Consider the following 26,864-nt stretch of genomic DNA (forward strand, 5'->3'; position numbering starts at 1 on the left):
CTTGAGGAGTTTATGTTTTAAACTTAGAGCTGACAACATAAGTAATTGCAAACACAGGAGTTACAATAATAGGAAAGTTGCATTTGCTATATTCTGCTTTTCTTGTTTACTCTTGTTTCTGTCTTAGAGACCGGTTTGTAATTACTTAATTGACATGAACGGAAAGTTGCTCTGTGGTGAAGCAGTCACATAGAGTAAGTATGTGGAAATGAGAGGTTATAATAAAGAAAGAGATAGGGAGAAACACAGGACAAGAGGAAGGTAAATAGTATAAAATACCTGTGTAGGTACACAAACAGTCAACACGAACAAGCTAAAAAGGAAGGAGAAAAAAAAACAGATAAAGAAACACAGAAGACCTGCTACAGAACATCCATAAAACTAGATAAACAATGCCAAACCATCTGTTACACATTCAAGAAGAAATGCTGAAAATTTCAATAGAATATATATCCTGAGGACTTTGGGTCAATCTCCTCAAGAAGGGGATAGAATAATCTAGAGTGGTTTATCAGCAACCCAATCCAGTTACTCTTGCTGTAGAGGAAACTTCAGCTTGCTGGGTTCCTGGCTTGTAGATTTTGGGTGGTTCTGTGATCACACAGGGAGGAGCTGTCTCAGGTAAGGGTCTCCAAACTTTTTTTTGATTGTACACCCCTATCAATAATAAAAGTTTTGAGCACACACTGTCAATATATTATGTATGTATTTATTTATAAAGCACATATATTTACTACTGTGATATTTTATATGTCCTTTATAAAACATACAAATCTCCTGGAAATGAAAAAAAAATAAATAATGAGGTAAAGATGAAATGTTTAAAGTTTTTTTCAAATTAGTTATACTAAAATCATTTTCTTCCCTATCTCTAATGGACTGTGCACCTCTGGGGTGCAGGCACCCCAGTTTGAAGACTGCAGCTGTGGGGTACCCTTAACAAGATGAAATTATATGGCAGCAATATACATTTCTGGGCTGAGATTTCAATAGTTCTCTGGTCAAACAGATGTTTTCTCTTCTGGAAGTAGTCTTCTATCTTAACATTAGGAAAGAGAAAGACAGTATCAGAGAGAAATTGATCCACAAGATGAGAAATGTTAACTGAGTCCATTTCTTGTAAAAACTTCCTCATGGAATTAAATGTGTAGCGGTGTGCTTTAAGAATGTTATCTTGATTTGAGTGGTATGTTCTGTAACCCCCGTTATTGTTAAACTGATGGTTTGTCCATAAATTGTACCTCCCTGGAACTGTCCCTCAAGTCCTACCCTGCCCCTTTTTCCAGATTGTTCCCTGCCAGTCGTTCCTGAGACCCAGCCCCTGCCTAAACCCTGCCTGGGCATTCCCCTGTTCCTCCATGCCCCATTAGTCCAGTGACCTTTCCTCCTCCCCCTGTTTTCCCTATTAATTCGGAAACCATGTCAGTTTGAGTTGTTCTCCTCCCATCCCTCTCTCGGATTGGTTGTGCCCAAGTTTCCACCCCCTGATCCTCCCCTCTATATAACCGATGTTCACTGGTTCAGATTGCCCCTCCTGCCTTGTCCCTTCAAGTGAGTGAGCCTTGGATGAAATAATCCAGAGAGCCTCCCTCTCGTTCTTGCCCCCAGCCTGCACCGTGACCCAGAGGATCACCACAGCTCATCCTCCTTCCCTGTTTCCATTGTCTGCTTGGAAGTTGTGGCTCCCCTGATACCAGTGCTAGGGGGAAGAGCAGCCAGTGGACCATGGTGTGGTGTCAAAATGTGTCTACAACAACAAGTGAGGGTCTTGAAGTAAAAAGGCATTCAAAATTAGTGAGTAAAATGGGAGAAGCTTTTTATGTTAAGTCCAGGTTTGAAATGAAGATTGACACAACTACAGATGGCTAGATTCCTAATATGAACTATCTTTTCTTGGTAATTAATGACTCTGCTGTAGCGTTCTGTGATTTATGGTCAAGATGAATCTACCTACTGTGGAAATATTTGTATATATTCTGTAATATAAATTTCTTAATCAGAAAGATGCAATAAACTTACCTAGTTCAGAGACATACCTAGTTCTTTATCTGAGCATAACCAGTCTATGATAATAGGGAAAATTTTTTGTATAAACACTTATGTGTCCTAGCTATATGCTGAGAAAGTTTATTTTTAAGCAGTCTAGCCACAAATATGAAAAAAATGTAATGAGAAAGATATTAAAATGGCAGAAAATACCTTTAAAGCCTGACCATATACATTATCTTCCAAATGAAATCTGTTAAATATTGTCTGTGTGAACAGAATCAAAGATGTTAGTTAGTAAATGTTACCATTGTCAACTAAAACTTTAAATCAGATGCACAATTTCCTTTGTTTAGATTAAAAAATTAGTTTGGATTCTATATATAGTTCAGCATGTTGTGTAGCCTTTTACACAGCAAGTTGAACTTTTTTTTTATGTGAAGTATATCCTGGGTGACCTTCTTTTCCTGTAAGAAGAAAATAAAAGGGAAACAAAACTCACTGTGCCATTTCAAAAAATGCCATTTCAAAAGTTGATCTGCTAGTATGTGTCCATGTGGATTAAAATGCACCAGAAATCAAATTTAAATTATATTTAGGTTATTTTGAAAGGACAAATTATTTGTGTCAAACTTGTAGTTTAAAACATAAAATTACTATGTAACAATGAATAGCTTGGAAACAGTTATGCTGGACAAACTAAAAACTTCACTAATAGTGAAGACTATGATTCAAGATTATGAAACAGCATCTTCTTGAATTCAGTCACTGTCATGGGAATAATATCTGGAATTTAATAGCTGGATGGCAAAAAACAAAACAACAACAAAATGAACAGCAACAACAACAACAAAAAAAAACCCAAATGGCAAAAAAACCCACACAGGAGTAAAATATAGTCCATTACAATAATATCCAGATACAATATCCTACAGATTTCAATAAACACAAGATCAATCCCCAATACTTTTCTAGTACAGTTCTTATATGTATATTTATATTTACGTACTAGTTTTAAACATATATAACTTATACTAGTTCGCAGCCATATAATCTGGAATAGATGTGGGTTTGCTGCTTTGTCTGCATTTTCTCTAACCAATCTTATTTGACACTAGAAATAAATATCTAATTGTCATTTTTATTACATTCTAAAAATCTGGCATTGCAGGACTATTTTAATAGGTGTGTGTATATTGATACATCCTTTGGAGTTGCTTTAAAAAGTGTTTTAAAAAAGGAAAACATCAATATTTTATCTCATCTTATTTAGGAGTGATATTTTATATTGCTGTAACTTCCTGTTAACAGATTTTGCAAATTAGTCCATTGTACTACAGGATATGAATGTTTCCTGCTTTCCTCTTTCATTAATGATGGATAATTACTGCAGGAAAAATCACACAATAATCATGCTAATCAGCACAATGGATTTTCATACAGTAGACTACAAGATTTGCTAACCTTTGTGATGTTTGCATGTAACAAAAATTCCTATGCCTCTCAAGGATGAAAAACAATAATCTCTGTCCCACAAGTATTTTTTTTTGGTTCTTACAAGAACAGTAGAGCAGCAGTACTGTTAATATTATAATTGAGAGTTAATAATAATAATATATAACAGTTATAACAGTTAATATAATTATTAAGGTTGAAAAAACCTTCATGCTCATCGAGTACAACCTTTGGCCAATTACCACCATACAAACTAAACCATAGCATTAAGTGCCAGATCCAGTCATTTCTTAAAGACCTTCAGGCACAGTGACTCCAACACCTCCCGGAGCAGCTCATTCCAATGCTTGACAACTCTTTCAGTGAAGAAATTCTTCCTGACGTCCACGCTGAACCTCTCCTGGTGTGAGTTGAAGCCTTGTCCTCTTGTCCTATTGCTAGTTGCCAGAGAAAGGAGACCAATCCCTACCTGGCTACAGCCTCCTTTCAGGCAGCTGTAGAGAGCAATAGGATCCCCTCTGAGCCTCCTTTTGTCCAGGCTAAACCACCCCAGCTCTCTCAGCTGCTCTTCATACACTCACACTCAAGGTCCTTCACCAGCTTCATTGCCCTTTTCTGGACATGCTCTATATGACCCAAGGCTGAATTTCTTATTTAAGATTCTTGATGAACTCTTGTTTTCCTATGACTTTTCTTTTTAATTCTAAGAAGATTTTCTTGTAATTCCTAAAGTATCTCAATGATGGACAGGAAAACAGGTTAATCAAAACAAATCTTGAGGAAAAAGAAGAGTCACAGGAGTAGAGGAAGAGGGCAAGTAGCTATAGACAAATGGGATCTCTTTGTGGAACAAGATTAGTGAAAAGCTTGTTCCAGATCTCTGGCACTGAAGCCAGCTGGCAGAACACAGTCTATAGTTATTTATTACATAGTAATAATAAACTCTTTTACCATTCAAAACAAACTGCATGAAATTACCTGTGAGGAATGGATTCTGGTCTATATAAATTCATGATTCCAGTTTAAATACTGTTTGAGACTGTATTTTGACTTGGGCCAAACTCACCCTAAGGGCCATACTAGAAATTTTAAAATATATAAACAGTTTCACAGCTGATTAAACTTCCATGCCCAAACGTCTTGCCTGGCAATATTGAATTATTTATGAAAGGCGAAACCTGTGTGTTTCTAAGGGTGTCTGAAATTCTGCAGGCCTGTCTTAGACTAGAATTAAATAATCCTTTCAAGATGTCAGTTGCTATTCTAAAAAGCTTTTAATCTTGAAGGGACAGTCTCAAATTACAGGAAGATATTTCTTTATCTTAGGAAAAGCTTTGCTCTCTCTATGAGAAGTCAATTGTGCCTATTAAAGATATGACAAAATAGAACTGAGCCTTAAGGAGAAAATAATTGCTCATTATAATACACAGAATGGCATGGGAGAAAATTGATTAGCCATTGAAACATGGATACATCCATTCTCATCAGGATCTTCAGAGATATCACAGAGTTTTTGTTTCAGTGGCACTGAAGGAGGTTGGATCACTGAAGGATCCATCCTTGTTGAAGAGTCAGGCCGAGTCATGCCAGTTTTTCTCCTCCAAAGGAAATTATTGTCCATACTAGTCATCCTGATTGCTTAGGTAAGCCAGTCTTCTCCGTTTGTTCTTCTCCTGCAGAAGATAAGAATTTAGATCCTAATTTCTGCTGAACACAAATGTTCCCAACTCAGCATTAATGAAATATTTAAGAAACACAATGCAATCAAGACACATTCATTCTTCTAAAATAGTCAATGAGGTTTTCCAATTGATGAGCTTAGTGGAAACTTCCTGACTAATTAGGTCATATAGATTGAAAACTGAAACTTTACTTTTGTCTTCAGTCTGCAGCTCATTCAAAAATTACATCTTATAAATGAAATTATATTATTTAACTATTTTCAGGAATTTTTTAATGCTATGAAAGCTTCTTTTCCTCTGGTTTGGTTTTTCTGTTTGGTTGGTTTTGGTTTTTTTGGTTTTGGTTTTGTTTTGTTTTGGGGTTTGGGGGTTTTTTTGTTTTGTTTTTCTAACAGCCAGTTGGAATTCAAGATTGCCAAGACACCAGAGATGATAATGATGTTTCTTTACAATACAACACTGCTAACTTTATTACCTAGTAGATGGTATAAGAAGAAGAGAAAAATCTTCTCCTGGTTTCTTAGGAAATTTAGCAAATTTGGTGTTCACAGATACATGTACCTGGGTGGACCTAATGTTGCTCCTTGCAAGATCAAACCTTTATCAAGCCTGTTCTTGAAGTCAATGAATCTTGAAATCAGTATATGGGTATTCCAAGGTGAATCCCCTTAAATGGTTAGTACATAATATTGTGCTTTAAATGTAAATTTGTAAATGTAAAATTGTAAATAACATTGTACTAAAATTACATTTCAGTGGCTTGCTTACTGATTACGGTTCATCAAATTCTAATACATTTAAAGTGATCTAAGAATAATAAATCAGTGGAAGGCTTTTAGCATATTCTACTTTTGTTAAGGAATATCAGTAGGCAGGAAAATAATATAGAACATTTTGAATCAGTAACTCTCATTATCCACTGCCAGTTTCTAGTCCCTCTATGACTTCTTTTTTTTTTCTCTTAGAAGGATCTTAATTGATAGAAGTTTAACCACCCTCAATATTAAAAACCCCTCTCTGTTGATGTAAATGTAAATATATTCTTTGAGCACTAATAGCTATCAATTTTTGCAGTCAATTTATTCAGTGTCATGCATCTCATAACCAGTCTAACCTTTTTGGACTGGGATCTTGAAGCACTTGCAACTGACTGCAAGAGAACTGCGGGTGGTGTTGTGCTTTCATGTGCACTGACACTGCATTTAGGATCTTGTAAATTGTGTTAAGGTTAGGCTCTAGCCTAAGAACGGGATAACAAAAGAGAGGATGAGAAACCACATGACAGACATGACAAATGACATCACAGTAGGGCCATTTAGTTTCTGGTCCTACCCAAGGTGACCTAGCCAGGTTCTTCTCTTTGAATGGCCATTGCTGAGTGGTGGCCTCGAGAAAGCAGTATAATGACCTACTAAAGAGCCAATAAATGATGAAGGATCCTAAGTTGCCAAAAATTTATCAATTTCTGGTCTTTTTGTGCCAGATAACTTAGGTAAAAGTAGCAGAATGGGAGAATCTGCCCCTGTAAGAGACTCTAGATTCAGCCCTTTGACCACATCTGTCAGAATTATGTTCTACTTATATTTTTGCATTATTTTACTGTCATCTTCAAACAGCCTGTTACTTGAAAAAGTCTTTTCACTGCTAAAATGCAGGATGTATCATGCTTTTCATAAACTCATGTTGTAGCAGCAATTATAGCTGAAGAGATAACACCTAAGGTGTTTGACCTTATCTACACTTATTTTATTGACTAATGCATTAATACTTCATGATGATCCTACTTAGCAATTACATAAGGAAGATTATACCTAACACTTCAATTCTGTAGCCCATTTGTAAAGTACTATTTTAGCATATTTGTCATGCGATAGAAAAGTTCATCTGTTGAGTCTTGCCTCAGAGTCTTTTTGCAATAACTTCCTGTAAGAGCCCTGTAATTCATACTGTATGGAGATATGTTTTCTGTGTTAAAGGAAATAATAAAAAGTTTGTAATTACATTTTGACTTACAGGTCAAATATAACTATAATCTTTGGAAAATTATAGTTTTCTCTTTTATATTTACCGGCTTTTATATTTACAGGCAGTATATCTGTATCTGAAAGCTATTTACCTACTTTCTAGTACACGCTATCACTATTTTATGAGGTCTGTGTACCACAAAATACCAAATCCTTTGGCTCTGATCCTGAAAAAGACTTACATGCAACAAGAAAACAATATTAAGCCCTTGAGGACTGCATCCATGCCTTCTACAAGCTTGATCTACAAGCTTGATCTACAACAATAATAAAATCAAATCAGAAATCTTGAGTATTTAGACAAACGTTCTCGAGATCTGTCGTATGTACATCAAAGAGTTTGGCCAAAACTTGTCTTTAATTACTTTACATGAGAACTCAGCCCTGCAGCAGAGTGTATTTCTATGGTCTCAAAGCGACTCAGGCAATTATCACTTTACACAAACTGTCTGGAGTACTTTTATCTCTTCTGTGCTATTTAGTGATCTTGATATCTCTGCCTTTGTTTGCTGTTGTTTATGCAACACCAGTCTGTTTGCTCCCTTGACAGCTTTAGCATGATCTTTTTCACAGCAAAATTATAGTTTTCCCCGCCTTTCTAGCTCTTAACTTGAAACTAATTTACTTTCTTCTTCACAGAGTGTTTACAGAGCTTTCCATCACCAGGCATTAACTCAGATAGGAACACGAGCTTACTCCTGAGGAACTACCATTCTCAGGATATGGATACCTTCTTCAAAATATGCCTGTATCTGAAGGAATGTAACTGTTGCCACTGCAAAAGAAACACTTTACTTACTGAAAAATTCTCAGGGATAATTTAGCTGTTCTACATTAATTGGCCTTCAATCTCTAGAGACTAACAGTTACATGGCAAGTTCTGTGCAAAAAGACATCTAAGATAGAAAATATATAGATAGAGCTTTGGTTGCTGTGCAGACTTTGCAGTTCACCTCTTTATCAGCATTGTCTTTATACTAATAATAGTTTCTGTAATATAATTAATGGTTTATATATTTATGTAATATTTAATACCATTAACTATTGTATAGTTAATAAAAGATGAGTGCTACGTGAGCTGAATGATGTACATGTCAATTCTCAAATTCATCCAGTTAATCTTCTAAAGTAGTTGTCTTGGGTTGATGGAAGATGTATTCTATTTTCCATCTGTTGAAACTGGCTGGGGCAGTGTTTCTTTCCTCATGGCTCGGGTGGAGGGGGAGGGTGTCTTTCTGTTAATGGGCCAGCTGTTAAAACCAGGTGGGGCAGTGCTTCTTTCATGGTGCTATCTCTTCCACAACCCATCCTCCCTCCAGGGGGATATCTGCTATTAATGGGCCCCTAAGGCTCACTGAATGACTGATAAAATTAAATCATCCCACTGGGAGATGATCCACCCAGTGGGAGGGGCCAACTGTTCCTACCTGGAAGAAGCTGAGATTCAGAACAGCAGGACAGGCTGTTTTCCACAGGATTCTCAGAGGAAGACTGGATCCATCTCACCACCACAGGAGCATCTCTACTCCAACAGAACCACATCTGTTACTCCCTGAGGACTTGGACTGTTAGTAACACCCTGTCAACAGGGTGTCAGTCATATTCCTGACTCCATCAGGGTGTGGTTTTTGTTGTTTTTTGGTGGTGTTGTTGTTGTTGTACTAATGCATTTTTATTTTTAATATTCCTGGTAAAGGATTGTTATTTCTGTTCCCATATCTTTGCCTGAAAGCCCCTTAATTTCAAAATTATAGAATTTGGAGGGAGGAGGTTTACATTCTCCATTCCAAGGGAATCTCTGGCTTTCCCTGGCAGACTCTTGTCTTTCCAAACTAAGACAGTAGTGCTTAAAATTGTGTCTAGCATTCTCATTTCTTCCTTAAGGAAAAAGATAGAATGGTTGTTTTTAATAAGCAAGGTCTGCCTCTGCATATTCAAACTTGTGTTATTTTGTGTATTTTTGTATATACTCTTTTGTCCCTGGCCTAAATCTTGGCAACCACCCTTCATATGTTTGTAAGAACATGGAGTTCATAAAAAGCTTATTTCTCTCAAACTGTTTTCAGATTCAGACATGTAGATCCATACGCTATGCACTCAAGGGTCAGAGCAGCCAAAGGTAGTGCTGGCCAAAGTTCATGCAGCAGTAGAGAGCCAGGTGAGACACATACAAAACTTTCCTAAGACTGGAAACTTTTACTCCAGATCTTGGAAAGTGATAGCAACGTGTAAAAAGGAGGGATAAGGAACACTGAGGCACAGTTAGAAATGCACCAAGCAAAACCTGTTTGGCCATTGGTATCTCATATTGGTTGTGAATAACATAAAACTTTTACTGCTGTTAACAATTATGGACAATAGAAGGTTACTTTACTATTAGGCACTCTCCAGCTTTTTTCTTCAGAGAAAACAATAAAAGGGTTGAAGGAGCTAGAGAGATTAATTTATTAGGGAATAAAAAAAAGACTTATGTATGTGCAGCTTGGCTAAATAATGATTAAGGGAGCAACATTAACACTGCAAAATGCTGCTTAGCAAACAATCCTGTAAGGGCAAATTGTGGGTCCAGATTAGTTGTGTTGCAGTTGTGTTTAGTGGACCCTGCTATGTTATCTGCAACACAAGCTTAGAGTAGGAAACAGTTCCTGGATATCTCACAGCGAGAACAAGGAGAAGGAGGACATATCCTGCAACAGACTCACACAACAAGGGGGTAACTAAACCAGCAGTAGAAGTCCAGAATTTTATTCAAGACATCTCAGTTTAGCAGTTTCACTGGCAATTTCTCTGCAAAACACACCTCTGTTTCTGATTCAATTGCCAAAACAAGATTATTATTTCAGAGATGTGGTCTGGTTCTCATTGTGTTGGGCTTAGACCCATAACATGTGTAAAGAATCCTGCAACACTCCTCAGCAAAAGGTAAAATTAGCCATCCAACTAACAAGTTACAGATACTATTAGATGAGAAACATGCTCATTATCCATGCTAATCAACTCCTGAAGTAAGTAGTAAAATACAACTAATGGAGATCCATTTATGTGTTGTTATAGGTTTTCATGGCAAAGCATTTTAGAAGTGAAAGCGTTTTTATTTGTGGGCCTACAACCCTTTGCACCTCTCTTTCTCAATGCTTACATACATGAACTTTAAGCTGGTTTGAGCACCTCACCTTCCAGTTGTTCTGATTCACATAAAATTAAGCTTGCTGTGCTCATCCCAGAATCTCCTGTTGAATCCAGTCCCATCTGCACTTCAAGCATGGCTCATTACCATGGTGAAACTTCCAACATAGCCAAAAGCTCTTTCCTTCTGGCCCTTTCACAGTCAGGAGCCGTTGTCTGCAGAAGAAAGTTTAGGTCTGGAGCACTGTCAAGATAGCCACAATGCCAACAGGACTCACTGTGCCAAAGGGGGAGCAGCCCTTGGTATCCACCGCTGTAGGCACCGTACAATGCCTTGGGTGTCCCAGAAGATCAGAACCAAAAAGGAAAGATTTGACAGTTACATATTTACCTGTGTGTTAATAGGTGACACAGGAACAAGCACATTATCTGAAACAACCCTTTCCATGCACATTCTCTTTGCCAACACAGGCAAGCTTAGAGTTTTAAGTTTTTGTCCTTGCAATTAGGCTTTATTGTTCCCAAAGATATATGTTATAACCTTTCCTAAAGAAGAGGGCTTGACTGCTGTTAATCTGAAAATAATGTTTTCATAGTGCAGAAAACTCAGAAGTAATTTCTGTTCAGAATAGAAAGAATAGTTTAATTCTCTGTTAGACAGATGTGTAGAGAGCCTTAGAGTAAACACTAGTACCATCTGGATGACATGTCACCCTTCCCAGATGGAAAATTGCTACTTAATACTGGCTATGGGAAGAGTTGTGTAAAAATGCCATAGAATTTCAGATTTTAAATGTTGGAAAATTCATTTAAACTACCAATAACTACTTCATCATTTCTTGGAGTCTGAAGGAAAAAAAACCTCTAAGAAAATCAGCAGATCTTACTGCTAAATTAAAACAGGACTCTACATTCAGAAGTTTTCAATTCATGCGGAACATTTTCTTTCTTTTAAATGCACTAAGTGTGAATACTGAAGAAAGCTCCAGCTTGTGGATTTTTTCTTCTGGCAGGTACCTTGATTACTGCCTCTCATTTTTTTCTGGGAAAAAAAAACCCAACCAACCAACCAACCAAAACAAAAAAAAAACCCCAAAAAACCACAAAAAACCAAACCAAACCAAAACAAACTAAAAAAACCCCAAACCAAACCAACCAACCAACCAACCAACCAAAAAAAAAAAAAAAAAAAAAAAAAAAAAGAAAAGGGGCAGGGGGGGAAAATGATATTGCATAAGAATGATATCTAGATAAAATCTATTATTTCCTAGAAGGTAGTGTTTTGAGATTAGTTCAGATCTAGATTTCAAACTGCTCCTAGAGAATTGTGTATGTTATTTAACAGTGGCTTTAGAGGAGAGAACACCTATATTCCTCTATCCACTCTTTTTTCTGTGTTGAATTAAACTTATTTTTAACTTATCATGGAAATAAATAGAGATCATTCAGAGGAGTTTAGAAACTGTGTTCAAAGGCCTATACAGAAAGAATAAATATTTTGCTTCTGACCATGATGTTGACACTGTCAACACCTACAGTGGATATTAAAGTATTTTCCTAGCCCTTCCCAAAACTAACACCCAGAGAGGCAGAGTTTCTAGGAACTTCAGTCCAGACATCATTCTCTGAATCCAGATTAATTTCTCTGAAATACAAGAGGACACTCTTATAGTAGCATTGAGTGAAATTAAGCTCTTGCGATGCTGTGAACGAGAGTCCTCAGGTGCTCCTTGGCTTCAAGGCACAGTGCTGTTTACAGCACCTCTCATTTCCAAGGATGGAAACACTCATTGTGTAAACATGTCGATTATGCAGTGAGGCTCCAGAGTGTGCCTAAGGACAGCAGCTCCTTCCTCCCCTCTCCCCATGTCCTGCAGTCCAGCAGAGTATGCAACTTGTTCCTGCTCCTTGCTCCCCCATCCCTCCCACACTCTGTGCTGCTCCTTCTGCCACCCTCCAAAGCTGGAATGTCTTCCTGCAAATACATCTAAGGCAGCCTGATCTATAACCCTGGCAACCCTTTTTACTTTGTCAGAACAGAAGAGCACCCCTAAATAATTCTTCCTTTACTCTCTAAAGGAAATGGTGCTGAAAAAAGCACATCTATACCTTGGAAAGTCTACCACTTGTGGAGAAGGAAATATTCACTGACATTCCAGGCCATCCAGCTGGCTGGTTTCGAGCTACTGGCAGAAATCTTTCTCTCAGTGTCTGTGCTCACCACCAAGATGACACTAACTTCTTCTGCAAGCCATGCTGAAATGCTAAAATATGTAATAATAGAAAGAGAGCTCACATTGGCTTTTCTTTTAGGAAGACATGAAGGTGTATATTAAAATCAAATGATCTAAGGAATTTTGCTGGTAAACAGTAGTTATATCATAAAAGAAAGAAATACAATCAGAATGCATCAGACAATTTAAGCGGGTCCATGCTGAATGTTGACTAGTAGGGCACAATGAATGCTAATTTTCCTTTCTAACTTCTGCTGCAGATTTGCTAAATTTAAAAGTCTCTCAACTACAATAATAACAGTTATGCAATTCCAAACTGACCCCAAGGCAAACTCAGATCCTGACTGAAAAGCTGTGTCACATTCTCTATTTTGTTTATTCTCATATAGATTCTGCAGGATAAATTTCTTTTGTTACATCTATACAGTCATGTTGCCATCAGGGAGATACCCTGATCTGTATGTGGTCAATTATTGATTTGCATGATGATTGGTGAAAGAGCTGGTAAATAATTTGCTACACTGTTTTTCCCAAGAATTACAGTATTTCAACATCCACCCATGAGTACTTCTATTGTTCATAATGATGACTGAATTACAATTTTGTCCACTGTTCCTGTAATACATATCAATCTGAATAATAAGTTACTTTTGTTAGAATTACTGCATTTAATTCACAATAGCTGAAACAACAGCTGAAGTTCTGTCTCCATTTGTTCACATTTCAGAATACCATGGAGCTGATCATGCTTGCCAAAAATGCCCTGAATTCAGTGTGGAAGTATCTGGATTGAAGGTGAATCAACCACACTAAGGCTCAAATGCATCAGTGTGTTGCAGAACTTACTCACTCCATCATGTCAGTCCTCCCAGTACAACCCATCCTTCTCCTCCTTGTCCTTTTCCTCTTTGCCACTGCTTAAAGCAGATGATCTATCTGAGTCCAGCACTGTAATATCCTTTTTCCTGCTCAAGTGGGCTTATCATAGGCTTAAAATGCTCTAAACTGCTGTGAACACAGATGTCGGCATGTTGAGTTACTGATCTGTGCTGCTTCTTGTGTGGTTAACTGGCTTAACTCCAGGGAACATAAACTCCACCTGTCCTCCAAGAGGCTTCCTGCCCTGAAGAGCAAATTCTCCTACACAGGACTTTATTTCCTGGTAGACAGACACTTGCATCTGCCAGGTGTATTTTAATTTTCTCAGCTTTACTGGACATCATGATGTAAGGCACTTAATCAACATGGCCTCAATTTTCTAGCATGTGCTTAGAACATACTCAGAATTAGGTTTGGACAGATGTTTAAGTCATACACAGAATTTTGAATCACATTACTAAAGTATTCTTGACCTTTCAGTAGATATCTTATTTTTTCCAAATGTACTATTCACCTTAGTATTTTTTTCTGCATTCCAAGATGCTTGTTCAGAGATATGATTATTTCTTGTGCAATGATTATAAGGTAATTCTTGGAACTTCAAGTAGAAGGTTAAGAAAACTCTAAAGGCTCCCCTCTGCAGTTTAAAGCCCAAAAAAAGAGGCTCAGAAACAAGAACTTTTAAAATCAGACACATGGTACCACATAGAAGAGTTTTCTTGCTGTGGAGAAGATTTAAATGCTAGGACCTTCTTTATAAATTGAAGGTGATTGCATTAAGCCAGATATAATAAACTTTCCCACTAAATGCTACGTAAACAGAAGACATTTATAAAATATCTGGTGACCCAACTTGTTCAAAATTTTCCTAAGATTTCAAACTAAAGATTTAGATATAGATATCTGTTCACAAAAGACAATACCCTTTCCTACTGTGTGAATCTATACCCTGTTTTCCTAGAAAACTGAAAAGAGAAGTCTATTTAAAAAGTATATGGCATGGGTGGGCAGATTTTGCTTGAAGAAGTTACTGAATTCTTTGGTATGGCAGTATTTATGTGATGTTTTCCACTAAATATATCCATGTATTGGTGATTCAAAGCAATCAATACTACAGCTTGGTGTCCAAGCTACTGACCTTAGAGACAGAAATCAAAAGTTTACATGCACAAAAAAGTGAATGAAAAGATTTTGTCTTTCAGGACAAGGTTTTCTGGAGACACAAATCTTTGAGGACATGGTGTTTGACTCAGCTGGCTGAACCCTCATCCATGAGCTGATGTACAGTCCTTTCCCCTCAGAGCAATTGCATCATCACTTCAGAGCACGGAAAAGGTGAAATCTGTTTCTTGAAATTGTCTCTATCTTCTGTTGTGCTTCATACAAAAGATTTTCCCAAATTATTTTGCACTTGTCATTTCCACTATGAGATGTAGCCTTGTTGCTGTACCTCTCAGATGTATAAACAGTTTTTTAGTGTCATTACAAAGCTGTAACTATCCTTTCTTCTACATGGTTTATAATTTGACTTTGAATTTAATATAAAAAAACATTAATAATTGTCTTTTAAAATGCTCTTGGCAATGAATTCTTATATTCCTGGGAGCAAGTAAGAACAGCAAGACAAGTGGAGAAATTACTGTACATGGTTTTAAATACTTCTTGTAGTTCCTGTTTTCATAAAGGAGAACGGAGAGGAAAACACTATGTGGTGTCCAGTGAGGGCAGAGAGGTGAATCAGTCTCTCAGACTTGAGGGAACAGGTTATTTTTCAAGAAAAGATGAATTTGTATCCCATGAGCCAGGTCCTGTCCTAGATTCAAATTAAACCAAAACTTCCATGTGCTATATATATATGTGTGTGTGTGTGTATATATATATATTCAAACCTTTGAATTTCACTTAATCCACATCAAAAAATCAGTTTCCCAAACTTTTTTAAAGGGTTGCAAACGTATTGGCTACCTGAATCCACTTTTGAAAACATACTAAAATACACAATCTTGTACAGGACATTTAGGACCTCTTAAATGAGGATAACACTTACTGAGCTGTCAGGGAACCTACGAAGATGACTTACTTTCTTTAGGTTGAAACTTTGAGGTTTCAATCACAAAATAAATGGAAGGTGTATATAATGTGTTTTGAAAGAACATGAGAGGCCTTAGCATCTGGTTATTTCTATTGGAGATGCTACATATGTAAACAATATATTTAAATTCCTTAAATCACATGAGGGAAATACTTGGAACTGAAACCAAACAAATCCATTCCAGGATGCCAATGCTTTTTAAATTTAGCTCATATTTCTTTTCGGTGAACATGTAATTCTAAAGATGGTTGATTGGAATGTATAAAATGTTTGAAACACTCTTTCTACTTAAAAATGCTAAATAAATACGGGGGGAGTGGGGTAGTACTATGTGATATAATTCAATAGTACTGGATTATATAATGAAGCTGTCTTGTTTCGTCCAGAAATAGGTAAAATTAAAGAATATTTGAATTTTTGATGATGTCTGATTCATTTTTCTTAAAAATATCCCAACCTAATGGAACCTGAAAGTTCAATATTTTAAAATTACATTACCTCACTTTTACATTGTGTTAAAAGAAATTTTAGAGTATACTACTCAGTAGGACAGAAGTAAGACAGAATAACTGTACAGTAAGTAAGTAGAAAATAGAATATTACCTATCACACCTACTTCTGGCACAGTAATCGCTGACCTTCTCTCTTATTATTTAGAATTTTCTTTCAGCTCTCTGAGCTGCCCATGAGTACAAGTGGAACATCTGCAGCCTCTGACGTTGTAACCATGAGGTTTTGTTGTGTACTGAAGAAATAGATGCACCTCATGCTGGTCAAACTGTGACAAGCTGAATCCCAGCAAGATTCCAGGAAGAATTTTTTCTTTGGTTTGGTTGATGGAGCATTTCAGTTTCTTGCTTTGATATTACTTTGGAAATTCTTTTCACTGGAGGAAGGAGTTATATCTGAAATAAGGACACTTTTTCACTAAACCTCTTCTGGAACATTTGAATGAATAAAATATTGAAAGGTATTTACCAGGAAAGTAATGACTTTGACTAGTCCTAAATAATTTAATTAATCAAGTTTGAATCAAAATTTTAATTGTTTACTGCTATTCAAATTAATTTAGATTTAATTTGTTTACTGCTCCTCAAATGTCATTCTAGAAAATAAGTCATGGACATCTGAGTTAATCTGCTGGAAAAGCAGGAGAATACTAGAAATAAATAAAATTTTGATTTTCTAAGAAAAAGGAACAATCAAAAAAATCTGGACCGCCAGAAACCTGTTATAGGTCACCTTACATAAAAAACCACTCTGAACTCAGAATTTGCTGGATGCCAGTTATAACACTTTCAGATACAAGTAAGGCAAGTGTTTAATCCCTGTGTTCCACTATCAGAGGATCCAGAAGGCATTTCCTTTTCTAACCAAAGGGATTTCTGGGTTTTAAGACAGATGAATGAGCAGGTTCAGAAATGTGCATAAGCCCTGATGGGAGAGGAAGGCTTTTGCAGCACTGAATTTTATCCTTTATTATTAAATTAACATCAGTTTGGAGCTTAAAAAGAACAGGCCAGTTGCCAGAAAAAATAAATAATGTGCATGTTAATGTTACTACCTGACCTGGAAAATATTTCCATGTTCTGCAGTGGTCTGTCATTTTTAATTTGAAGTCATAAGGAAATACAATTAGGCTGGGTTTCTCATTAATAATAGAACATTTGAAATGAGTAAAAATTAGGCCACCTTCAGGTTGCTGTAATACAGCATGCTTAATTTGAAAATTTAGTTATTTCTCTTCACAGAAAGGTAGAGACAGAAAGAGACCCAAGAGTGAGGTAAGGCTTTCATTTGAGTTAAACTGATTCCAATAGTTCAGGAAATGGTTGGCCTCTAAGAAAGCACCATTTATATTAATGCTTTAAAACTAAACTTATATAATACATTTTGCACTTCTGTATCACCTTCATCCCACCTTTATCACCAACATCCAGAACCATCAATGAAAGTAGCATTGGAGTGGAGACTCACAGCTGTAACTGATGGACTAATGTTCCCTAAAGAAGTGTCATGGAAAGGAAGGGAAGCACAAACTGGGGAAGACAAAAGGCAGTTAAGAGGAAGTGATTTCCTCAATGGTTTACAGCTCCATTTCACATGAATAGCCCATCCTGGTCTAATTTCTACACTGGACTTGTTCTTTCTCACTGGACTTCTGCTGGTAAAAAAGATCAATGTGCAAAATTTCCCTGCAAAGCAGAAAATTTTCCCAAAGTGTTCTGCAAGAGTGGAGTCACTGCTACTGCCAAAAAATGGTGCAGTGAGTTTTTATCAGACTCTCTGTGCATGGTCAATGCTATTCAATAATGAATTAAACTGGAGAATCTGATGAACAAAAATTACTGCAGTACATGAAATTCTGTAACAGTATGAATTCAGGGCAGAAACTAATAGTCACCTGCAGCTTTGAAAGTCTGAATACCAAGTTGTGTAGTTGACATGCTGCTGTTTCTTGAGAGGCATAATTGGATGTCTGCAATTACCTATGGAAATTATACAGAGTAATTGTTGCATATTTAGTTCTTCTCTTGCAAATGAACTGTTCCCTATTCTGCTTATTACCTCCAAATATTGAAAAACAGCTTTTGCTGTTATATATTTTTTCTGTCAGTCTCACCATTCAATATTGATGGACATAAGGAAATTATGACGTCTCCCAAAACTTGCATTTTTTGTCTAATATTTTTACTTTCTACTGTTGCACTCCTGTCCTCTCTGAAACACATTATTTCCTGATATTCTCCATCCATAACAATGTAGGATGCTTGATAGAAATAGAGCCTTTTATGTGAGATTAGGTTTTTATGTTTAACAATTATTAACAACAATTTTATGTTTTAACAGCGACTGTCATGCACATATATTGGTTTTGATTATGTAACAAAGACAAACTTCACATCTGTCACCTATAACAGGAAAGTATTTTCCTTCTCATCTGAAACAAAATTGAAAAAAAAAACCAAGTTGGATTTCAACCTCCTTACTTAACCATATTAATGGAAGACCAGATCTAAAGGAAAAATGCAGAGATAATTGTGATATAATACGTTTGAGTTTGGATTGAAGCCTAAAATTCCTTCCCTCACTGCTGTAATTTAACCATTAGTCTGGATCCAATCTGCTCTTTAACTTATCTAAAAGGGTAATGTTTAAGAGAAAGTTTTGTAAAGTTCTACCAAAACTTTACTGTTATTAACTTATGAAGACAATGGGGATAACTTTTTAAGTGTTCACAAGTAACTTCATTTCCTATGGAAAAGGGGCTCGTGTGTATATACTCATGAAGCCTCTTACCAGTTTTTAGAGCCTCTGTCCCACTGTAATCATAATAAATGGAAGAGTGCAAGACTGTTTCTATGAATCATAAAAACATAATCTTGCATAACGCAAAAAAACTGTGTTAGGAAGAGGTTATGGTGTGCAATCTTTACATTTCATAGAGAGAATCTGACCCAGGAACTCACACTCAATATACAAATCAATAGGAAAGTGAGCTTGGTTGCTTCTGCTCCTCACAGCATCATATCTATGGTACTTCACTGTGCAGTAATCCTTTTGAGAGAGACAACTTTGATTTTTGTGTTCATTAGCAATGATGGCATTCATTGCAGTCAAGGAGCCCAATAAACCACATTACAGCCTTTCCTTTCTTGACAAAACGCTGAGAGCTCATACAAAGCATCTTCCACCCTGATTAAAGTTACAGTATTTTTTCCCCATTCTTCTCTCATTCTCAAAATTCCAATTTCTCCAAACAAGACAAATTAAGAAAGGAAAAATAAATAAGAGACCACTATATGTGATGAAATAAAACCTAGGAAAAGACATTGAACAAAAGACAGGACTGATAGTTTTGATCTACAAGGGAAAAGCAGTTGAAACTGTGTGATTCATAAAACACACAAATGACCAGCCTTTTTGACTACATAATCTCTTTCCATAATTTTATGAAAAGATAGGATTATTTTACCTGTAGGCTTCCCAGTATTTTCTAGATATTACATAAATCTTTCACTTTTTAATGTGGCTTCTCTCTCTCTCCACCAACAGGCTAGGAACCTAATTCAAATGCTTTATAAACATTTTCCATTACTGTTTTGTAGATAAGGGCCTAAACCTATCATGTAGCCCAAATAGCTTCACATCTCTCCCTCATCCTATAACCAGCAGCTGCTATTGATGTTATCACACCAGACTTTCACAAGAGAACAAAAACAGTCTAAGGATTAGAGTGTGCAATTTTCAAGATCTGATTATGATTCTCTGCAGTGCCACAAATACATTATGTGACACTAAGGCCATACTTACAGCAGGATTGAGGTTCAAAATGTAAGATTTAATAACATTTAGAGGCTTGATCTTTCATTAGAGCAATCTGCATGACCCAATAGTTCTGTTCGCTCCGGAGAATTTCTCACAATGTTGAAAATGTTGCATCAGGAAATTTTGCATAGAAATAGAAACTCCGTGAACAAAAACTTTTTTGAAGATAAATAAAAGTTCAAAAACTCTATTCTCAGAAGTCCTGAGAAGTTTACATTTTTAAATCACTGTCCTCATAAGTGGAGCTCTTTTAAAGAAGACTTTATAGTATCTGACATTTTGACATTTATATAACAATAGATGTTCTGATCACTAAACAAACATCTTTATTCTTTTTTCAGGCAGATACACCTCCAGTGTCGTACAATTTTCCAATAAAGATTTCCAATGTGAGCATTGTAATTTTACTATTTATCTTAAACTAGTCATGCATTTGGATAATATTTTGTGTAGCTGGCCAATGATTACACATCAGATGTGAGAAACAAAGAAACTAGAAACCACACCAGATACAGTCAATAGCAACAACTGACAAACAAACAAACAAACTAACTAACTAACTAAACAAACAAACAAACAAACAAACAAACAAATGCAACAAACTAATTAAGTAAATTCTGCCACAGAATTCCAAGTGAATTATGCAGTCCTTTTACATACTGTTGCTTGTGTTTCCTTTGAAAATTTATTTCTCTGGTGGAGGAATTTTCCTTTTCTCAGGGAAAATTTAAAATGGATTTAAGTCATAGTTCAGATGCAGATCTAGCAGAATTTTAAATTCATTAATAAATGGCCAAAAATTTCAGACTGACTTCAATGTTAAAAAATGAACTTTTGGTGAATTTCAGGCATATATGACTGTAGTCTCAATATTTCAAAGTTCCTCACACTTCTTCCTTCTCATGGAGGGTCTATATCAAGTAAACTGAAATATTCAAATTGCTCACAAGATACAGAGGTTGATGTATGCAAACCCACTCCCATCTTAAATAAATGACTTGCAAATCAGAGCTAAATTGGACAGCAGTAAGGTGGCCTTTCATTTGCTTCCAACCACAGAGTATACGGAAAAATCAATGTAGCATATTGTAGTCTACATCAGGTTTAGGAGCTGTGGAAGAAAAGATCCTTTGGAGAATATCTTCCATGGGAAATGGATACCTATAATTTTCTTGTTCATCTTACCCGGATATTCTCCAAGCTTTGTTAAAGGCGGGGGGGTGGGGGGGGAGCGGGACGGGCGGGGATTTAGAAAAAAAAGAGGGAAAAGAAAACTTTAGCAGCTTCGAAAGAATGCTACTTATACTGAGCAAATACTCTTCCAGCTGTATGGTCTGGAGAGTGCATAAGTACTAGTATTAGGAAGAAAACATCTAAAGTAATTATTACTCTTGCCTAGACACTGGAGCTTCAGACAGGAGAACAATTGTATCTTTAAGGTTGGTATTTATATTTTTAAATGCTAAATCTAGGTAATTTTTGGACTGTACTATAACATAATGTAAAACAAAGCTCTTCCAAATAAACAATTCTATTATAAATAACATGATTTATAACTTTTTCTATCAACATTTGTTTTTATGTTCTGGAGTATTTTCTTAAACAAAAATAAATTTATTTATTGCTCCCCTAGAACACTTTGTTTAGGTACTTGTTCTTTAACACAGGTTCTTGGACATTTTATAAGGGGAAAAATGTTTGTCCAAATCTACAATGAAAACATTTAAGGGTCCTGTACTATAGTAACACTATATGTCAGTATATTGCTCTGATCTTGCTGCTGTGGGAAGAGTTACAGAGATTTAATTGAAAGACCTTGTCCTGCAATTTCTAATGATGGCAAATCAGATTTTTTTAAAAATTAAATATTTATTAAAACAAATGAGCAGACAAAATATAACAGATAAAAGATCTTAATCAAAATAACCACATAGTATGAAACTAAAAGAACTACTAGTAGAATATATATTCCATATAGACAAAAGTATATTAGGATAAAGTATTAATTAAATACTCCGAGATATAAGAATGAAGCAACGACATTCACTGAATTTTCTTGCAATTTACATCAATGTAAGAAGATAAACAAAACCAAGTCTGGAGTTTTTTTGTCTTTAGACCTTTGCAGTGTGGAGTTTGAATCTTCAATCTTCTTTTATTTTCTAACTTCATTTTCTAACTTGAAAATTTGATATGAGAACAAAGTCAAAAGATGTCTAGTTTTTACCTGTCAAGTGCCACATGCTGACTCTTTCTTGGCACAGGAATGGCCACTGATATGTAGAGGGAATTACCCCATATTCAAAGAATAGACCTGTTTTACAGTGTACAAATTGTCTCTTAGGAAAAACGTACTTATCCACTGCATAACTAGATGGAGTGTCTTGCATATACCTTGTTTGCTGAGGTCTTCACAATACTTTTGAAAGTATGTCTAGAAACAATGTTCTGTTCTATATTCTCTTTGTTAATGTAATAGTTATTGAAAAAGACTGTTTCTAAATCATAACTTGTGACCTGAATGCTATAGAATATATGGCCAGAACTCTTCACTGCATTCTGACGTTCCTTCTGCTGTGGCAGTACATAGCACTGCTTTCACCCACATGACATTTAATACACTTGCTTGTGTGTTAATCCTGCCCACTCCAGGATCCTGCACAGGGATTTTAATCCCTTTAGATGTCTGCAATAATTTATTATATTATATCACAATATGCTTGAAAAACAGAGATTTTAATCAAGTGATCTTATTATATATACATATATATATATATATATATATATATATAAAGAACTACACTCATTTTTAAGTATTAATCCAGTTAAGCTAAAGCTTTCTTTTGTCTCTTGATCATAATGTTTAGGAAAAAAAATTATGCGGTACTTCATAAGCCCTACATGTCCAGTCAGGCTTGTGTATTCAAGCATAAATCAAATATGAATAATAAAGGCTCTGGCTCCAGGCTGCACAGGTTGAGACTGAGAAGAACTTTCCATGAATGCATGGGCTTTATGTAATTGAAACTTTTAACTAGTTCTCTGTCAGTTGCTGGATCATTCATCTCATGCAGAGTCAGCAGATCCAGAAGAAATACTTTTGCTCAGTACCTAACAGATGGTGCCATTCAAGGCTGACTCAGCACTGGGGCTACAGATATTTCAAAAGAGATTGAAAGATTTTGTTAGCTTTTACTTTCTTAGCTCACAACATATTTTGACAAAATATGGGGGAAAATTACGTCTGTTTCCCGAACTGGACAGAAGATTGTGGATAATACATCCTTGAAAGAGATTCATTTCTCTCCTTGCAATGATTGCCATTCCCTTTCTCACACCGTGTTTGAATCATTGCCCAACAACAATCTACAAATAAAAATGAAGATTTCTTGTGCAAGAGCCAATTATTTATATCTAGCACACAATCAGTTGTGACAGTTATTCATGAAAACCATGTATAGCAGAGCTACAGAAATGGATTGACACCTTATCTCTGCACCCATGAAAGAAATAGCCTCCACCTAAGAGAACCTCAGTCAATAAAGAACAGACAAAAGAATGGAAATTAAAGAAGGGTTACCATCCAAAATATCACGAGAAGCCTCGTATTTCACTGGACATCATCTGAAATTCCAGTCACGCCCTCTCCTCTGCAGCTGACATACTTGCAGACAAGCCAAATTACCACTTTGTCATTCTCTAATCTGTGTGTTTTTAGAGAGAAGATTCTGTGGATTTAAGATTGTGTCTCACGGTGGATTGGAAATTTACTCTATGCCAGAGATTTTTAAATGTTTTTCTAGCAAAAAATAATATTAATGAATGGTAAATTGATGACTGACAGATATTCCTTAAATTATCTTCTATTTTTTTAATTTTAACACATGGCTTCATAAAGCACAAGATATACATTAATTATAGAGCTGGCTCACAATCAAGACTATTTTTCTTCATTCCTACTTTTGCAGTTTGGAACGTGTCTCATAGAAATCCCATGGCACAGATTTCTTCTGCACTTGCAAACTCCTTCACTTGCAGGGAGATAATACAAGCATGACATTCTGTCACATTAACACACTGGTTAAGTTTTCATTTTATTAGAATGGAACACAAACACTCTGGCCTCAGGGACAATGTTAGGAAAGTCACTGATGAACTTTTTCCTCTGTTATCCCTTGCCTGTTCTTGTTTATCTCCTCTCTTTTGCACATAATTTTTGGGTTACCTCATCCCAGTTTCTTGTATCACATTCATATGCCATAACAAACACCTTGTTCAAACCCCTATTCTCCTAATGTCCCTATCAAAAAGACATTGATTCAATGACAAATCTTAAATAACTGAAAAAAGAAGAAAAGAATATATTATATTTCCAGCTCTAAGAAAAACCTTACAATGTAGGAGTGTTGCCATGAATTTTCCTGGTTTGCTAAGCGTTCATATTAAAGGAGAAACGTGCAGTTTCTCACGCTGGTGAATTGTAAACACAGGACCATGTTTTGTAAATATTGGCAATGTTATGAATACTTTCTCCAAGACAAGGGGAGGTTGAATGACAGCCTCCTGGACCAATGTGACAGGAGAGGTGGCGATACCCTTCTCCAATCCATGGTCACCTTGCCACAGATATATAATGGAAAAATAAACTAAGGGCAGGGTCTTCTGCCCTGCTGCTCTGTTGCACCCAGATCTGTGTCCCCAGTCTGTGTTCCTGGTTGGGCCTCCACGGTGATAACTGGCGCCTATACGTGGTCAAGTTGCAAGCTAGTGAGGAAAGAAAAAAAAAAAAAAAAAAAAAAAAAAAAAAAAAAAAAAAAAAAATCTGCCTTCTACAGCTGCAAAAAGAAGAAACCCACGATGTTCTCAGAGGAACGATTGATGATGGAACTGCTCCACTCCCTTTTGTTGTCCTGTGACGCTGACTTGACCAGGAAACACGTGAGAGAACTGTTTAGCTGGGGAAAGAAACTTGGAATTTTTTATAGTGCTGAAAAAGCACTCTCAATCGACCCATGGAAAACCCTGGGGGAAAAACTTTTTTTATCCGTTCTGAACGGAAATATGAGAGCTAGCGCTCTCCTAGGGATCTGGGGAACAGTCTTCCCACTTCTAAAAGAGGCTGGGGAGGACTTTGAAGTTGATTCTGGGCTTTCGACAGGAAGCAGGACTGGCTCCCCTGTGAGCTCCGTCGCTTCTGACGAGGATTGCTCTGATGCAGGGTTAGAGCCGATGCAGGAGACCCCCACCCCCATGTCGGGGGTTGGGCGAGCCCAGCGGGGTTTTTGGAAGGACTGGAAAGCTTTTTTCGGTCCGCTCCCCGCGCGGTTGGCCGGGCGGGGAGCTGGGGTGCCGAGGGGGCGGAGCGCTCGGCATCGGGTCCCACGCCGAGCGCGGGGGATCGCCCGCGCCGCCCCGGGCCGCCGTGCCGCGGCGACCCCCCCGCTGCCCGCCACCGCTGCGGGGTCCGCCCTGCAGCTGCCGCGCGGAGCCGCGCCGCCTCGGGCCCCCTGCGGGGAGCCGGGGGGGCCGCCGTGCGCGCCGCCCCCGGCGCTGCCGGCGCCGCCCCCTGCCGCCGCCTCCCCGGCCCGCCCCGCCCCGCCGCGACCTGCTCCGCGCAGGATTCGGCAGGCGAGAGCGGCGGGGAAGGCCCCTCCTTGCCCCGTCCCCCCGCCGCGCCAAATGCTGTGCGCGGGGTCGCCGCCGCCGGCGGTCTGTGCGGTGCCCGCAGCGGAGCCGCCGCCGCCGCCCGCCGCGCCGCGCCCCGCCCCACGCGTCCGGTGCCGGACCGGCGCCGCGGGGGGAGGGCTGGGCGCAACGCTGCCCGCTGCTGCGGGGCCACCCGCGATGGACAGCCCGCCCGCGCCGCCGCGCGGCACCGCCGCATGCCCCCTCCGTTCAGAGGGGACGGGGCCGAGCGCTGGAGCCGCAGAGCTGCTGCCGGCTCTGGCCCCGGCCACCGACCCATCGGCTGATGGGGCGGGAGCTGAAAGCTGTGGCCGATCGGCCACGCCTCCCTGCCCAGCGCGACAATCGCCCCCCCGCTCAGAGAGGAGTCTGAGCGAGTCACTGTCCCCCGCCCACCCCCCCTACGGGGCCGGGTCGGCTGTGGGAGATGATAACGGGGCAAAAGCGTTGTCTGATGTGCACGCTTTTCCTGTCATGAAATCGGATGAGGTTTTTAGTCTTGTATCCCAGCCAAACCAGGCTGCTGAGATAACGGAGCTGCTGCCTGAAGATGCAGCTTTGCCCGAGCCAGTTCAGGGACCTGTGGTTTTGGGTCCACAGCATCATAGCCATGATGACCCATCATGGGCAGTCCCGCTTCCCTTATCAAGGGACGTGGCAGAAGATAATATAAGCTTCACTGAGGCAATTCAATGGATCAGTGCAGAATTTGAGAATCTGATCTTTCCTTATGTAATAAGAGGTCTTGCAACAATGATGCTTGAACCTCAACAGGTTTTTACCTTTGAAAGAAATTGGAAATTCCTAGCTGGACAAATGGCTGTCAAAAATAGCCACCTGCCTCGAGATGATCGCTTGTTTGGGGTCGGAGTTGACCTACTTATGGGGAGGAGTCAATATGCTTGCCCTGATGTGCAAGCTGGCCTTTCTTTCATTGTTTTAGATTCGTGCAGATACATAGGGATATCTGCATTGATAAAAACCAAGTTATCCTTCTCCCCAAAGGAAGACTTCTTAGACATAGCACAGAAGCCAGAGGAAGCTTTTAATGAATTTATATCGCGTCTGATGCATTTTTTAAAGACGAGAGTCGAGGATATAACTTTGACAATGATAATTTTGGAGCAATTAGCAAGAAGCCATGCTAATTCTGCTTGCCAGAGGCTCCTGGAAACCATTCCGGAGACTTCTACTGTCCTGGAGATGGTCCAGACCTGTGCAGTTCTAAACACCTGTGATTCTATGGTGATGACCCCAATGGCTGCTTCACAGCCGGCTGAACAGAGGCAGAATGCTGGACATGAGACACAGGCAGATATTCAGCCTAGTGGAGAACAGGAAAAGGAGGCACAGAAAGTGACTCCCTTGTTTT

At 38.1% G+C, this 26,864-nt stretch overlaps 2 long non-coding RNA genes across 2 annotated transcripts in view; one reads left to right on the forward strand and one right to left on the reverse strand.

Moving 5' to 3' along the window:
* Window positions 1-795: 795 nt before the first annotated feature.
* Window positions 796-26,864, reverse strand: part of LOC134547528 (uncharacterized) — a 40,803-nt gene continuing 14,734 nt past the window's right edge. The window contains exon 3 of the long non-coding RNA XR_010079511.1: window positions 796-5,114. This is a non-coding gene — a long non-coding RNA (uncharacterized LOC134547528). The remainder of the gene's footprint in view (window positions 5,115-26,864) is intronic.
* LOC134562045 (uncharacterized) lies at window positions 9,399-16,414 on the forward strand. Its single transcript, XR_010083055.1, has 3 exons — window positions 9,399-13,302; window positions 14,589-14,721; window positions 16,136-16,414. It is a non-coding gene; the product is annotated as an uncharacterized LOC134562045 (long non-coding RNA).

Source organism: Prinia subflava, chromosome 1 (assembly GCF_021018805.1).
Source record: "Prinia subflava isolate CZ2003 ecotype Zambia chromosome 1, Cam_Psub_1.2, whole genome shotgun sequence".
Classification (NCBI taxonomy): Eukaryota; Metazoa; Chordata; class Aves; order Passeriformes; family Cisticolidae; genus Prinia; species Prinia subflava.